Genomic DNA, 18,786 nt, shown 5'->3' on the forward strand with positions numbered 1-18,786 from the left:
CATGGCGACTCCCTCCGTCTGTTCGTAGTATTCTCCATTAAAAAGAAAATACGTGGAAGTCAAGACATGCCTAAAAAGTTCAGTGGTCTTCTCGTCAAACTTCTGACTAATCAATTCTAGTGACTCTCGCAGGGGTACCCTCGTGAACAAGGAAACGACGTCAAAACTCACCATGATATCTGACTCACCCAACGTGAAGCTATCAAGGCGTTTAACAAAATCCACGGAATTACGGATGTGATGAGGGCATTTACCCACGTAAGGACTTAATATTCCCGTCAGGTATTTGGCCAACAAATATGTAGGTGCCCTGATGTTGCTGACAATGGGGCGTAATGGTACCCCCTCTTTGTGAACCTTCGGGAGTCCATATAGTCTAGGCGGTACCGGACCTTGGGGTAACAATTTCTTAGCGTCACCCTCCGGTAAATCTGCGTCCTTGAGAAGCGACCTCGTCTTGTTGTCCACCTTCTTTGTAGGGTCAACGCTGATCTTCCGGTAGGAATCGTCATTTAGCAGGCTCTGCATCTTATCAGTGTAGTCCTTATGGGAGACAACAACTGTAGCATTGCCTTTGTCGGCCGGTAAGACAACAATTTCAGAGCGCTCCCTCAGATCACGAATGGCCGCCCTCTCTTTACTAGTGATATTTGACTTCATCGGCTTGGATTTCGTCAACGCACGACAAGTTTCACGACGTATTTCCTCAGCCTAAATCAGCTGAGGAAATACGTCGTGAAACTTGTCGTGCGTTGACGAAATCCAAGCCGATGAAGTCAAATATCACTAGTAAAGAGAGGGCGGCCATTCGTGATCTGAGGGAGCGCTCTGAAATTGTTGTCTTACCGGCCGACAAAGGCAATGCTACAGTTGTTGTCTCCCATAAGGACTACACTGATAAGATGCAGAGCCTGCTAAATGACGATTCCTACCGGAAGATCAGCGTTGACCCTACAAAGAAGGTGGACAACAAGACGAGGTCGCTTCTCAAGGACGCAGATTTACCGGAGGGTGACGCTAAGAAATTGTTACCCCAAGGTCCGGTACCGCCTAGACTATATGGACTCCCGAAGGTTCACAAAGAGGGGGTACCATTACGCCCCATTGTCAGCAACATCAGGGCACCTACATATTTGTTGGCCAAATACCTGACGGGAATATTAAGTCCTTACGTGGGTAAATGCCCTCATCACATCCGTAATTCCGTGGATTTTGTTAAACGCCTTGATAGCTTCACGTTGGGTGAGTCAGATATCATGGTGAGTTTTGACGTCGTTTCCTTGTTCACGAGGGTACCCCTGCGAGAGTCACTAGAATTGATTAGTCAGAAGTTTGACGAGAAGACCACTGAACTTTTTAGGCATGTCTTGACTTCCACGTATTTTCTTTTTAATGGAGAATACTACGAACAGACGGAGGGAGTCGCCGTGGGTAGCCCACTCTCACCGGTGGTAGCGAATTTGTACATGGAGAACTTCGAGGAGGAAGCCCTGTCGTCATCCGAATGGAAACCTACTTGCTTTTTCCGTTACGTGGACGACACTTTCGTCATCTGGCCACATGGTATGGATAAACTCCTTGACTTCCTTACACATCTAAACTCCATACACCCCAACATCAAATTCACTATGGAGACTGAAACGGAGGGTAAACTACCCTTCCTTGACGTCTTGGTCAAGAGAAGGCCTGACGGCACCCTAGGTCATGGGGTGTATCGGAAGACAACGCACACTGATCTGTATTTGCACGCAGACAGCTGCCACACCCTTCACAGAGGAATGGGGTACTTAAAACTCTAGTACATAGGGCGCGCACTATCTCTGACGCAGAGAGTCTACCCCAGGAATTGGAACATCTGAGAACTGTATTTCGAAAAAATGGGTACTCAGAGTGGCAGATTCAACGTGCTCTCCGCCCAACCACTACAGCACAACCTGTGGATATGGATGAAATCACGAGGGAGGAGGTAGGCACTGCGTTTATCCCATATACAGGCGCACTCTCGGGAAAGATCGCCCGCATTTTGAAGAAACACCGGGTCGGAACTGTGTTTTGTCCTCCGAATAAAACTCGTGCACTGGTGGGGAGCGCCAAAAGATGACCTCGGTTTGAGGAAGGCCGGCGTGTACCAGATTCCGTGTCAATGTGGCAAGTCGTATATTGGTCAGACGATGCGTACCGTCGAGGATCGATGCCGTGAACACCAGAGGCACACTCGACTGATGTATCCGAGCAAGTCGGCGGTCGCTGAACATTGTTTGTCGGAAAATCACGCTATGGAGTATGAACGCACGAGGATTCTGGTACAGACGTCGAGATACTGGGACAGCGTTGTTAGAGAGGCCATCGAAATTCGCACCAATGACGACCTCGTAAATCGTGACTGTGGCTATAATCTTAGCAAGGCTTGGGAACCAGCGATTGGGTTAATCAAGAGTAAATCGAGCAAATGTATAGTTGTGACGACCACGGCGGACGGAGCCATCACACCGACGTCATCTCAGACGCCGTCGCAATCTGTTCCACCGCGCGACCGTGGCGCGGGGCGCGGACGGCGGAGTGAGCGCGCCGCGGGCGGAGGGTATTTAAATCCGCCGCCGCCGCGACCGAACCCAGTTCCACCTGAGCAGCCATAGTGTACGGATCTCCGTGCCGGCACGTTCACAGGAGCTCAGTCCGTCAGTTCACCTGATGATGGCGACATGTATGATCGCCGAAATATTGTGCCCGTTGGACACTGTAGACCGGCAGTACACCCGTGGATATTTTGATTATCAAATACGCCGGGAGAAACTCAAGAATCACAATTTTTTTTTTTTTTTTGTTAAGCAGGTGCAAAAACCGAGTTTTAGCCCATGGGTTGGGTAAAATCGGTTACACATTTAAATCAATACAATGCAATGTATACTATTGTAAAACTTTTATTGAAAAGTCACAAACAAATGTGTCATCCTCTTCTTCGGCGTTGGAGCATGCCTCATGTGCCCAACCATGACAGGAAATGCACTGAATCCCCCCCCCCTTCTTTCGAACGAGACTGTGCATACAACTCGTTGCAAAATATGCAAGCTTCCTTAGAGTTGTCTTCATCTGAAGAGCTAGAACTCTCATCAAATGAGTTTTTCACCAGGCTACATGTTGTTGAGAATGATTGCTCCTCCACAGATCATATCATTTTGGAACATTTGCCTTTTTGGAATTTTGTTTTATGTCTACTAATAGATGTAGGCCTACTAGCCTTGAAAAGTGTTCTCTTCATTTTTTTTCTTCTCGCTCTTGTTTCTTTTTTACTTCTTCTTGCAACTCATTTTTATATGGTGAAGAAGTGAGTATCGCTGTTTTACCTTTTTTTCGTATTGCTTTCATTGGTCTGTTGGTTATCGCCTCCAAATTTACCTTTGGAGGAGGCATTAACAGCTTAGAGATGGATGGAAACTGACACTCCTGAAGGTCCAGCAACTTGTATATCCTTTGGGTTTTGCTGAGGAATTTCTAGTTGGCCGCCATCAGCCTGTACTGCCGTGAGCTGTTCAGTGGGTGCTTCTTCTGGAATCTCTTCTGCTTCTGGGGGTTGAGGTGCTTTCGGCACTTCTACCTCAGTTTTGCCAGCTTCTACAGAGGTTTGCAAAAGTTGGTGAGGCACGTCTTGAAGAGGCGCAGGCCGATCAGTGGTATCTGCCAGTGCAAACAGATGATCTGGGAAAACATGTCTGTTAAAGGGCTCAATACCAGTCTTCTCAAAGCATTTCTGAGCGGATTTCATTACAGCTGCACGTGTAAAAGCACCTTTGAAAAGTTTTCCTACTTGGTAAATAGTTACTGGCCAACCAGGGTTTGAAATCATCCACTGTCTGACCTCTTGCTCATAGTATGTGCTCAAGGGAAGCATGAAAGAAAGAAACATCAAGGGGTTGAAGACTTTTTTTTTTTTGGGGGGGGGGGGGGGGGAGACCGGTGACCTTCCAATATTAGGACGACAGGTTTTTCTTTTGAATGATTTGTAAAATCTACAAACCACTGAAACCATATCAAAAACAAATCTTTATTTATCCAGCCACTCTCATGGTAAGCTGCGAACTTTGGGCATTGTCAAAATACCCGTCTTGTCAGCATTGTATATCTCTGTTGGTTTCATTTTATGCTGAGTAAGAATTGATTCCAATAGATCAAAGAACGAGTTGACAACCACCTGACTGAATCCCTGCACTCTAGCCAAAGAAGTTTTTTCTGGATTACTCAAAAACAGTTGTGGATGTCTTTTCAAGAAACTATACATCCACTCTTTTCCAGCCATTTTTCTCAACTGGTTAAAAGTGTTGGGTATATGATTTTTTTTCCACAAGCTCAAATGCAAGTCTACGAAGGTCATGTACAGTGACTCCCCATAATCTTTCTTCAAGAAAAAGTATGTTGTTAACCCGCTCTCATTCTTGTTCTTGGGGGGGGGAAACAGTTTTGTACTTGCCCAGTGCTTTTGCCACTGCTTCACTGAAAGAGTGTAATAGGAAGAATGACCTGGAAGTGTTGCTCGGTTCTTCCAATTTGACATATGTCATTAATTTTCCTACTTGGGTAGTAAAGGACAGCAGCACACATTGATAGATAACACTTTTATAGACCAAGGTAGGTTTAAAAACATAAATTCTTGTCCTGTTGAGAATGGCCTTCCTGATCATGATGCTCAGCTAGTTACAGAAAAATGACATAGCTCCATTCAGTAATTCAAAACTACCCTCCAAAGTTGTGTGTTCAATTAATGACTCAACAATTAGTAATTTCAGAGAAAATCTTCAGCAGTTAGACTGGGATAGGGTGTACAATGAACCAAATGCTAATTTAAAATACAACTTATTTCATGATACAGTTGTAAGAGAATTTGAAAACTGTTTCCCCATGAAAGTAGTTAAATCTAATTATAAGAAACCACGCAAAAAACCTTGGCTTACTAAAAGAATAAAAATATCTTGTAACCACAAAAGGGAACTTTATCTAACAACAAGAAAGAGTAATGACCCAGAAACAGCCAAATCTTATAAAAACTACTGTGCTACATTAAGAAAGGTTATTAAAAAGTCCAGAAGCATGTGCATCATGTCTGAGATTAATACCTCTGATAACAAAATCAAAACAATTTGGAACATTATTACAAGGGAGACAGGGCAACCAAGAGTACAGGATAATGGCATCACCATCAAAGCAAATGGAAACTTGATAAACAACAAGCTGGAAGTTGAAAACATTTTGAATAATCATTTTTTGAAATGTTGTAGAGAAAATAGGATTTAAATGTTCATTAGAAGAAGCAAGGATGTTAATGGAAGAGGCCTTACCCACACCATTTGATACAATTGAAATTCCACCCACCTCTCCTTCTGAAATTATGAAGATAATAAACTCTCTCAAGAATAAAAGCTCACATGGAATTGATGGCATTTCCAGCAGGATAATAAAAGCTTGTTCCCAAGAAATAAGTGAGATTCTTAGCCACATATGTAATAGCTCTCTGAAGCACGGTATTTTCCCAGATAGACTGAAGTATGCCCTTTTAAACTACTGAATAAAAAAAAAGAGGATACATCTGATGTCAACAATTACCGCCCAATCTCTCTTCTGACTGCCTTATCCAAAATTCTTGAAAAAGTAATGTATTGTAGACTAGCTTCACACCTTTGTAAAAATAAAGTTTTAACAAAATATCAGTTTGGTTTCCAGAAGGGTTTTTCAACAGAAAATGCTGTATATACTTTCACTAATGAAATATTAAATGCTCTGAGTAACCGGAAGTCACCCGTTGGGATTTTTTGTGATCTATCAAAGGCTTTTGATTGTGTAAATCATGAAATACTTCTAGATAAGCTCAAGTACTGTGGTATGAATGGGACAGTGCTCAAATGGTTTAAATCATACCTAACTGTAAGAGTGCAGAAAGTTGAAATAAGCAGTTCACATAAACTGGTGATTTCTCAAACAGGGGAACAATCAAGAATGGGGTGCCACAAGGTTAAGTCTTGGGTCCTCTGCTGTTCTTAATATATATTAATGACTTGCCATTTTATATTCATGAAGTATACTAACAATCCGAACGAATTCAAAAATAATAGCAGTGTACATGGCTACAACACTAGGAGAAAGGACGAGCTTCACTACTCAAGGTTAAATCTAACTTTGGGTCAGAAGGGGGTAAATTATGCTGCCACAAAAGTCTGACAGATAGTCATATAGCATTTAAAAGGAAATTAAAGGAATCTCAATGGCAACTCCTACTCATTAGACGAATTTTTGGATATAGTAAGTGGATAATTTCCCCAATCCCCACCATAAAAAAATATATTAAGTGTCATGTAATATTTTGTGTAATGTAATATCTTGTATAGACACCTTTTATTAACCTGACACGTTCCACATCATTACGAAGTGTCGTATTCATGATCTATGGAACAAGTACTAATCTAATCTAATCTAATCTAGGTTCCTCCGCAGACAGATGCATAAGACGAGCTTTCTTGACCCTATCCTCTAGTGTTGACTGTGGAATGCCAAATGTTCTAGCAGCTTTCTTGTAACCCATTCTTTGGGTTAAAACCACCTCAATTGCTGCAGTCATGGATTCCAAGCTCCAGCTTTCTGTGTCTTCCTCCGATAATTCCTGGGCATTGCTGACTGACAAACAAAACAATTTTTTTAAAAACCAGTTGAGGAATATAAGGATATTGTTTAGATTAGGTAGGCCAAACTACCTCAGTCAAGCAGTATTTCAATGTTTCTTTAAGAATTCGAACATGTTTCGAGAACCTGTAGGCCTACAGATGACAGCTTGTCGAAACATTACGCTTATTTGTTCAAGAAATAATGATAAAAAGCTTGAAAGAAATAATAACCTAACTTAAACAGTCAAATGAATGCACTTCAATTATTTAGGTAGCCTACGTAAGGCCTATTTAACCCAATAGGCCTTACGTACCTATTGTGTATTTATGGAAGAGAATGATGGGCCTATATTTTTATTCTTCTCTTTTTTTGTATTTATATTATCATGACAAGTAATAATAAGAATCCCACAGCTGTTTTTTTTTCCATTCAATGTGTTTTAACTACTATTTCGCAATCAAAGCAATAATGTTACACTACTTCTGACATGTGGGGCAAAACCGGGTACCCTGTTTTGCCCCACACTTAGGTACCTGGTTTGACCCAACAGCGACTTGTTGACTTGGAAATGGCGTCACTAGGTTGTGTGTTGCTGTAGGTGTATGGAGAGAAAAAAAAAAAACATCAAAATATGCAGTGAAATATACTTAATCAAGATATGCACTTACCCCTATCTTTAGACAATCTCTCCAATTGCATGAAATGGCTGCCGCTAGTAGTTCCAGTGTTCAACCGCTAGATAGAAGGGCCCGGTTTTGTCCAACTCTCCCCTATACCAAAGTTACAAGTAGAGGCACCAGATGCATCTGGGCATCTAGACATACCGGTTTGCTTTTTCAATGAGCAAATGACATTGTCACTAGATACCAAGCATAATATTTACCTCTATTAACATGGCCATATGCTGATTAACTCATGGAAAACTTTCGCGCGTACCTGCTGTAAACAAAGTGGCATTGGGATAATTTCACAATGAGACAGTACCTTATGCTATTGACAAGGCACAATGTATAGCAACCCGTACTGCCGGTAGGACTCTGTAGTCGCATGTCGCTGTAGTTAATTTTGGAACCTTTCCCTGTTATTCTTGACTCTACTGCCATGTCATTGAAATCTGTTTGTTTCATCTGTCGAAGAGACGCTGGTCTGGGTTCCTCTATACTCCGTCACTCAGAGTACCAGTTCTATCTTACACTACCAGCCAATATCTACTGAGGTGTCGATCCTCTATCGACACAGTATCCCTTACATATTCCCTGAAGATCTATCACAAACTATGACAGCTTCTCGGGCAGATATTCAAGCAAAAAGCCAATCGTTAAACCAACCAGTATGTCAATAATGAATCAATAAGCGTTAAGCAACAGTGGGAAACTGCATTCATGCACACTTACAATCAACTGCATTCCTACACACGCCCAGCCTCATCATGTCTGTCATATTTATCTTTTGATTCTCGATTCGTTCTTTGCCAACGTGTACTTATGGGGACAACCACCTCACACTCAATGCGATTCTCGGGATTTTTGGGCGCTGATGAGATGACAGAAGAAATACGAGTTCCCAGAATGAGATTATCACTCTGTAGCGGAGTGTGCACTGATATGAAACTTCCTGGCAGATTAAAACTGTGTGCCGGACCGAGACTCGAACTTGGGACTTTTGCAATATGAGTTATCTAGAAACACTTGCTTTTCTTGCGTGCTTAAATATACATCACTTAACAATTACAATAACTAATTGCACCTCCTTTTCTAGTCATCTATTCCCATCTTTTGAATTCATGTTGTGTTCTGCCAGCTGTTCTTTTCACATGATTTAATTAGTATTGGCATGGACTAATCATGTCTGAGTAACTGCGATACTAGATTCCTCCTCCTCCTCCTCCTCCTCCTCCTCCCCCCCCCCCCCCCACCCATTAATATCACATACATCTTATTCCATATTGCATGATCGCTTCTTAACTCACCTCAAGTCCTTATTGCATTTTTTCTATATATTCAAATCTAAATCTATTGGTAATACATTTAACATACTTAAACAATATCCTCATTACTTAAGCCATTCGTTACATATGTATAATGTCTTTCTCGTAATTGTGAAAAATACCTGTAAACTTGCACAACGTGTGGAATTACTAGCCTCTGGCACTCTTTCGTTTTGGCCCCAAATAAATCAAACAACAGTATCCTGTTGCATTTGCCTCCACGGGAAGGCTAACCATTGCACCTTGTAAACAAATATGAGAAGGTGATACCTCTGCCTAATCCATATTCTCATATTGACTTTGTTCTCCTTCATTTCATTACGGATGTTGTTTGACGTGGGAATGACCCAATCAATTACTTGAGTGTGAAGTCACATCAGTGCATCATCATGAATCTTTACTACTCACCATAAACCCCACAGGTTACTACCAACGTTTTACCTACTGCCTTGTGCAGATCATATGATATGGTTGGAAATATACCTCAGAAACAGATTTTGTAACTCCCGGCTTTGCACTTATATTCCACATGTTCTACTTTGTCACTTCACATTTGAGTCACAGACCGCGAAATTGCATTTTTATAGAGGAAATTAAGATACCTCCATACCCCACACTGTTGATGCAATACCCAAACCCTGGTTCACCCCTGTTGGGAACTGTTTGCTGCACTCTTTACTGCAGCCTATTGTAGTGGCTTTACTTTGTTATATTCGTGCATTTACATCTCATATGTATCGAATCACTTTGACTGATAGTTGACTTCTAGTCAATAGTTCCTCCTGTGACATGGTCCACTCACTGTCAAACTATCTGCCCATTTAAAATCTCTTCTTCTGTACCTGCCAGAAGCCCCCGTTGTGTTGCCCCATTCCGACAGCCAGCCTAGATGGCCAATACCTAGGCTAGCCTGTTGCAATGTATCAATCATTTATTAGTTCAAGACCAACATCATATTACCCTTGACCAAGCTACTGCACACATTGAGTGGAAGACAGACTAACTACATAGGGTAATTGTTCCAAGTGTTACATGTGTTCCATTAAGTCTGCTCATTATCTCTTGCATTCCATGGGTTCTATATACAGCCACCAGTAACTGAGCAGCAGCCGTCAGGTGACTACCTTGTTAAGGCACTTCGGTGTATGGCATTTTTCAGGCATGGCCCTTCCTCCAAGGTTAAGCTTAAGAGATTAAATACTCACTGCCACTGGTTGTGTATTTGAATCCTTTCTGTACCTCACACTATGAGAACATATTAACTAAAGAATGATGCAAATGTAACAGTGTGTAGAGTACTTTATACTTGGTCAGTTTCCAACCAGATACTCTTCCACACAAGCAGTAGTAATCAGTTACTAATGTCTAAGATTTATACAAGCTATCAGCGAAAATGGGGACGTACAGACCATCAGCCAATTCACAGGGGAAATTTATACATGGATAATTACATGTTACTGGCTGCTTTTGTTGTTTCTATGATAACCGCCTAAGGATACTGCCAATGTGTAAAGTTCGTGTCACATCTCCACGAGCCTCAGCTAATGCATGCCCTAGATGGAGTGTTACAGTCTCTCATAACATATGAGCCTCCTTCAGGAGCACCAGAACTGTTGGTTTTGACCACAACCTACCACCGCTGTGCCCAGGCATTGTCAGCATGCCAGCCTAACCACTGCCTGGTTAGTGTCCCTCAACAGCTCTCATGCTGTCATCTGCTCCATCCACCATCATCACAACTGGCACTTCCTTTGCTCCAACAGAATCACACTAACATAACAATTCAAAAAGGCCACACTCTTCCCTATTTTTTAATGTCGCCAACTTGAATATAACTTATTGTACATACATTTTGTTAAAAGCAACAGATAATACCAAAATGTTTGCCCCCTTCCGTCATTTTAAGGATTACTCTGTTTTAAAACCACCTTCCAATAGATCAAGACCCTTTTTAAATGTTGGCATAACCTTTCCAAGGGAGCCCTTCAGCACTCTCCAATTGTTGTTAAGTCAACATGAAACCACAGACAGCTCCTGCAGAAGAGGGCCTGCAGAAGAGGGAGTAGAGTGCATGGTGAGCAGTCAGACTGAGTGGAAAGGTGTATGAGCTGTTTAGTGGAATTAAAAAAATTTATTTTATTTCTTTCTTTCAAACAATGGAAAATCCATGATGGAATGTAACAATATTATGAAAAGCAAAGTTGCTACTCACCATAGAGCAGAGATGCTAAGTCGCAGATACACACAACAAAGAGACTGTCACAAATAAAGATTTCAACCACACGCAGGCGCACACTCCCACAGCTGTCATATGTGTGAGTTGTGTGCTTGTGTGGTCTACTGTTGAAGGCCTTAATGGCCAAAAACTTTACTTGACAGTCTTTTGTTGTGCCTATCTGCAAATCTGCATCTCTTTTTTATTTATTTATTTGGTTTTCTGGCACAGTCAACTGCATCTTACAGTTCAGCTTTAGCTGGACTTGGCCTGGAGCAATACCAGATGTTTATAGGTATTGCACCTATCCACACTCAGTTCACATGAACGGCATTTCCACACCAGGTACCGCTGACAGAAAACTATAGCAAAGTATTTCTGACAAATGTGTCCAAAGTACCCTCTGTCAGCAAGTCAGAGTGCAGGGTAGTCACATGAGGAAAGCAGAGTACTGCCAAATGTGCCCCAGTGCCACGGTGTCGCTCTTGCCTGCCACCTCTCGTCCCACCAGATGTGTTCTCCTGCCTCTCTTTCTGGGCAATATGGCTTTCAGTCTGGCCGTGGCAGCCAACTTTCATGCTGTAGTTTGTATTTTCCAATATCTATTAGTAGTAGGAGACAGACCATTAAACTCCAGTCAGTAATCCAAACACTTCAGGTTTTGACTTTTCTTCAAATTTCTAGACATCCACATCCCACCAAAGTCCTAATCTCGGTCCATCCACCACAACACACACACTCCATTTGGTACCTCGTGCCAATTATAAAAATTGAGCTCGAAACAAAAATGTATCTGCAAGAGTCCTAATTTCCTTTATCTTACGCAAAATTTATGTTGGCTGTAAATGTCACTTCTCAATAGTGTTTTACAAAAACAGCATTGTCCAATTTCAGTTCATATAATACTAGGGTGCTGATTGAACCTACGGTTAGCAAGTCCAGAACTATGCGATTGGTTTTGGAAGAAGTGTTCTACTTAGAAAGGGGTGTGTTTTCAGCATTTCTGTAAGCAACAAAAGATCCACTGTTACGAAGTCTGGCCAGAAACCATATTAACTACATTATGGGGTTTGGTCTTCAGTCGGATCCGTAACAGGTTGGATTAATAGATGTGAGATGACAGTTATTGCACATCCTACCTTAAATGTGTTACAAGAGAATGAAGAAAAAAGATTTAATAATGTCCTATATACATCATCCTCTTCTCAGCAGCATCAGGTTGTGAACTTGACCTAGTCCATTTGTGCATTCTCCTTCAATGACAGCATTGTAGACAGGACATTTTCAGAGCTCTAATGATGTATAAGAAGCAGGAGCGAGGATTTGTGCTAAAATCTTAATGTCCAACATTTTACAGCTGATGTAATTGTATCGAGTACATGTAGGAGTGCATGTAGGAGTGCATTGGTTCACAATTACGCCATTTTGTTTAACCCCAGGATATCGACATACTTTTGTTTAGGAGACTGTAGGGATGAATCTAGCACTTCACATGCATATTCAATGATTTACATAAGCCATGTAATAATACTCTTAGAACAATTTCAAGGTCGCCTTCATACAACATATGGTGACATTCAGAGAGCCTGCAAGTGTGTGTCAGTGTGTGGGCTCCTCTATCATGTGGTCCTCTTAAGAGGCAGTGTGAATTTTCAGACAAATACAGGTGCACATGTTGTGAGCTGTTGAAAGGAATTTCTTGGCTGTTACGTGTAGCAATTCACAGGATGGTAATTCTATTTATCAGTTCACGTAGGACATTTTTCCTGTTGTTACCATCAACCAATGTCTGCTCATTGAGGCCATGGTGCTTCCTCCGTGGGGCTAAGAATTTCATTTAAGTGATGAGTGCCATAGCGATGACAGCTGCATTCCTCTGAGCTTCATGAAGCCTAGCGGTGGCGAGACAACGTTCACTTGAGGCAGTTGCAAGAATCAAGAAGAAATGGAGGCATTCTACTGTAATCAGATATATGTGACATCACTATAAGACATCTTTTAGTGATGTCACACATCCATATTGCAAGAGTTTATTTGGTGTTAGATCCCTGCTGTTAGTGTTTCATGATCATTCACTTACCACTGTGAACAGAACAAGAAACATACCACCTACGCATAGGCTCTAGTATTCGAAATGGGACAGTTGGGAGAGAGAGGAGAGGAGAGCTTATTTCTTATTGGTCCAGACAGAAAAGAGGAGGGAAGTGCTTTGTGCACAAGGTATTAGCAATGCTTAACTGATTTACACTTACGGACATGCGGATGTTGACAAGTTATGACTGGTTTGCTAAAGTGAAATGCTCTCTCCCAGAATGCCTGATTTTGTGTCAGTGCCTTTTTTGCCAGCTACCAGTTGGTACATATTGTTTAAATAATTCAAGTTCCTCTACCATTTCTAGGCAATGGTTCTGTGCAGTGTTGACTGCTCAGCTGGAGCTCTCTGGTTTGTGGCCGGGGATTCAGTGGTGGCATAGTGGGCTGCTCAATGAGTTCTATACCCTGCCAGCATCTCACTAGGCTCATTCAACACATCCTATCCAGCAGGGGGGGGGGGGGGGGATCCAAGTCTTCCTTACCCAGTTGTGTATTTGTAGCATTGTGCTAATTGTTATACATACTACATTTATAAACATCTTGGAAATTTGTAGAACTGCAGTACTTACAGAATTTTGCTATGACTGACTTCACCGAGGTGATGGATGCACACAATTCACCTAGAGGTGTGGACAAAAACTTTCACACTATTTGCTAAAACATCTAAGAGCTCAGGAGAATCAAGCTTAGGAACAAGATCTTGCTTCATTATGATGATGTTTGAATCTTCCGCTTTACTGGACAATTTTTTCTGCCGTTTTGCATACCGTGACATCATTAATTTAACCATATGTCATTCCCATAGTGTTCTACATCATAAAATATGTAATATTTACCACCATTTTGCATAATATAGCATGGCATCAATTTACCCACACACTGCATTGTCAGTGTCTTATACCAAAAACTACATTAATGTTTACAGCTGTTTTACATAATATGCTGGACATCATTCTTTCTACCAACAGAGGAAAAAAGTTCATTTCTAGTGCACGCATACACACACGCACACAAGCATTAGAAATGTAGTGGTGGCTTAGCACTGAAATATTAGGCTGGTCCAGAAGTTCGTAGCATTTTTAGTTTGAAAGACTGGTATTTCAATTGCTGTGGGTTTATTTACCAAAAGTCTTTTGTTCACTGCTGCTATTTTATTCACTTATTGTAATTTTGTCATTTGAAGATAGCGAGTGGTGCTGCGGATGCTATAAAATAAAGTGGCGTATGGAGAAATCTAAACATTTCTGACATATTCTTCCATTTTAGTTCAATAGAGGGTTGGCAGCAGCAGAGGCAGCCAGAAGCATTTGTGATGTGTATGGGAATAATGTCATTGAACAGAACAGGGCAAGAAAATGGTTCTCGTTTTAGGGTGGATCATTTTGACATTGGTGATTTCGACATTTGGGAAGATCTTTGAGGTTTGATAAAGAGTGTTTAAATGCATTATTCCACAATGATCCACATCAGAATGCTCAAGAACTGGCAAATGTGAAGAACTGTGGCTCCTGAACAACACCGACCATTCCTATCCTGTAACATTACTGATGACAAGAAATGGTGTCTTTATGCTAACATATGGAAAAGACAGGGTTGGTTGATCCCAAATAAAGTAACAGCTTCCTGTACAAAGAACTGCATCCTTCCACTAAAGTTAGTGTTATGCATCTGGTGGAACACCAAGGTGTGATGTACTACAAATTTATTCCCCAATGTGTAACCACCACTGTTGACCTTTGTCAACAACTGTTTCCCAAGAACAATAACCAGGAAGACTGCGTGAAGTGATGTTACTCCACCATAATGTCCACCCACATTGTGCTTAAAAAAAGTTTCCCACTCTAACAACCTTCGAGAAACTTTCTTTCTATATGAAAATTTGCTTGGAACATGCCTTGACGAGTTCTTCATCTCAAAGCCACACAATTTCTACTGTTGCAGAATCTAAAGATTACCCCAGCACTGGCAGACTACTGTAAATAGTGAAGGAGAATATTATTCATGACTCAAGTCTGTTATATTTATCCTTTGTGCTTATTACACTTATTGAAAAAATGCTGCAAACTTACAAACCAACCCAATAACTTGGATACTTCTGGACACATGCAGCAGTATGATCGACAGAGCATCATGTCGAGAGCAGTGGGATTTAACTATGTAACTGCGTGAAATTATGGAAAATAGGGAAGAATGAGAGTACCTATATATTGGCCTAGGTGAAATCTCTGCTGGTGCCTTGAATGACGATGGTCGCACAATATTAAATTGTTACTAATCAACAGATCTTGAATGACAAGACTTGACATAATTACAATTATTTGTTATTAATGAATTTACACAGCCGATCCTCTCCTTAGACTGTACAGCTCTAGAGTGAAGCCATTCACTCAAGCACCCCATTGCAAAAGCTGAAGATGGGGAGTGGCTGTGGGTGCTTGATTCTCATCACTTCAGAGGGATTGGAGGGGTAGTGTAGAGAGGGATGAAGGGGGGCAGGGTGTTTTCTGGATGAATTTAAATGCACCCCATACACATGCCAGTGAGTTTCCTGTGTGGGGGTGACCCAGTAATGTAACCAGACACCAGAGATGACTGAGGTAAGACTTATCTGGCCTCATTTTCTTCTTGACAACCTAATGCTTATCAGTTACAAAATTATCATATAACTGGATGTGCAGGTTGCCTATCCCCTTCCACCAGTACTTTTGGCCCTTCTATCTTATGATCCTACATATTGGGTGCTGCTGTACCTTTACAATACAGCTCTTCCCTATCTACTAAGATAATAATAATCATTCTTAAGTAATAAAGAATAGCACAGTTATCTTTCTAGAGTAGCATTGGTTTAATTCTATTATCTTCTTTTCCTTTTCATGGTCATCTATGTTTGCTATACATTTTAAGCTAGGTACTAAAGGTAAGTAAAATTAATACATTTCATTCATTTCATGTCTTATACTTGATAATAAATACCCACTACTTTTCATGTTGTTGTTCACTGACAGTCTTTTTGTGAGATTATGGCTGAAGGAGCACCTACACTACATAATTTATGAAGGTACAGTTATGGTTCACTGCCTGTTATCAGTTGTGTAACTCCCACATGTTTACCATCATGCCCAATGTACTTAGGTGATCATCTCTATTCTATAAATTCTGTTAGATTTTTTCTTATTAATGGTTGCAATGCTAACAGCATTTCCAAATATATTACAATCTTTATCCATTTACACTGATTATTACATATGTTGTAACACCATTCCATACGGGCTAATGTCTAATTATTGTTTGAACTTTACCATACACAGTATTTCAATTTATAACTTTCTGTTTATTTCCTCTCATGCCATCACATTAATCTTAACCATACATTCAGTACAGTTATCTTTACCCTATAGATGAAGAAACAGCTACAGTATAAACAGGTTTTATCAGATGTAAGTGAGGACGCTCTCACATCAGAATTCTTAAAATGAAAACTGAATTTCAGAATATTTCTGATTCCTTTTATTTCCATTCCTACCCAAAATGTCCTTAGTAATTTTCTGTTACAAATTGGGAAACATCCTACTGGCATCTTACTCTATTTTTCTCCATGGTGATGACCAGGCCTATATGCTATGTCTCTCTTTAAGCTCTCTCTCTCTCACACACACACACACACACACACACACACACACACACACACACACATATATATATAATAGTTATATTCCATATTTATTAAATAATTTCCTTAAAATTATCTTAACTGAAGTGACTGTGCTTTTGTTAACTAGTGCCAGATGTATACACTCTTGTTGTAATATAATTAGCACAGATTTCATTACATCGATTTAATCAATCAAGCGTGCATCTCCTTGGTGCCATTCCCACACATTGATTAAAACTAACTTTATGCTGAAGTGCTGCGCAGCTTCCTCCACTCAGTTTATATACAATTCATAGCACAAGTTCTGGTCATCATACATATATCATTCCATTTCTTTATGTAGAAGTAATATTACTGACTACTGGCCTCTTAACAGACAGTCTGAAGTCACTACCACTTCTGTAAATGGAACTACGAATTTAAATTACACGTAAAACAAACTGTACGTAGAGTAATCATTTTTCTCATTGCTATTATCCCATAACAAGGGTATTACTGTCTCACCAAGACAAAGCTCAGGGACCCATAGACAATGCTAAATCCCTCACAAATTTTAATATTGTTGAGTTGTTGAGAGTTTTTCGCCTGTCCTTAAATACTTCCAACCCCAGTCATGCACAGACCAATACTAATAAGCTATTCAACTCATGTAGCCCATGACAATAGTGTTTTCTTAAGCAGTCAGTATTTACTTGTTTAACATCATACTGCAAACTTAATACTTATAATGTATCATAACACCAGTTTATAATTTTTGTGTACAGCACTGCATTACATTATTATGAGATCACATGCATGTGTGGCACTAACAATCACAACCATTGTTCTCTGAAATTCCTCAGATGATATTCTCAGAACCACTCTGTTGATTATGCCTTTTCTGTATTATGCCTTTTCTGTACTCAAAACCTGATCACTTTAAAAAGTATTAAATAGTATAAATAATTTTACAGTAGCTGCTAGCTTTTGTAGAACAAGCAAATCTCATGGAGGCTCCTGCATTCTTGTCAATTCTTGTCAATTCTTCTGTAAGTTATAAAGTAAAAGACAGTTTTAATTATTTAAATGAAGAGAGCATGTTTGAAAGTTGCTCTGTAGAACTAAGTTATCTGAACACACTGGTTATAGCAATTTACAGAATTCCTGGATGTGCAGTAACAAAAGGGTTCTTAGCCAAATTCGAATGCCTCCTAGAAAAACTCCAGAAAGAAAGTAAGAAAAAAGTTGTTAAAGCAGCAGACTTCAACTTAAATGTCTTATCTGAAAGCAATGATTCCACAAAATTTCGTAACTTAATTCAGAAATCGGGTTTCAAGCTAAACTTTTCTGAAGGCACCAGGGAAAACAGCAGACCAGTGACCTGCATTGATAATATTATTACCAGCTACAAATTTGACAATGGAAATAAGCACAAATACTGCTTAGACTTGGGTATTTCAGATCATTCAGCTCTGTTTATTGAACTCCCAAAAGCAAATAACCTAAAGCCTCCAGTAAAAGTAAAATGGATTTATTCCGCAGTAAATATAAGTATAATAAGCTGGCCTGTAGACCACAATAGTTCAAGCTCGATAAACTAAAACAAATTCTTAAATTGTTTCTTAGAGGTATTTAATGAATCATTTCCTTGTAGATCCAAGCAAGAGAAAGTAAATGCTAAACTCAAATAGATTACAACAGGAATAAAAGTTTCTAGTACCAGAAAGAGAGAGCTCCACAATGAGTTTAATCAAACAGAAATCTGGATTTTGTTGCTTATGTCAAACAGTATAAAGCTGTATTTAGGAAAGTTGTAGTGGCAGCTAAAAGAATGACAATAAATTCATATGAGAACACAGAAATAAGACAAAAGCAGTGTGGTCAGTTGTTCAATCTGAATTAGGAGCCAAAGTAAAAATTCATGAGATTTTGAAAATTAGACATGAAAATGAAATCATAGTAAACCATGTTCAGATGTCAAGTTGTTTCAATGAATTCTTCCTAAATGTAGTAAGATCAGATGTGGATATGACATTCTATCAAGGCATCACAAATTTGGAAGACGGCCAGAACACATCTTTTAAACAATTTGAATAAAATAAAATAAAAATTACCCAAAGGGATGTGGAAAAGGAAATATTGTCTCTAAAAAACAGAACCTCACATGGGTGGGTTGAAATAACCACATCTGTAATCAAGTGTGTGTGTACA

Source organism: Schistocerca nitens, chromosome 2, assembly GCF_023898315.1.
Source record: "Schistocerca nitens isolate TAMUIC-IGC-003100 chromosome 2, iqSchNite1.1, whole genome shotgun sequence".
Taxonomy (NCBI): Eukaryota; Metazoa; Arthropoda; class Insecta; order Orthoptera; family Acrididae; genus Schistocerca; species Schistocerca nitens.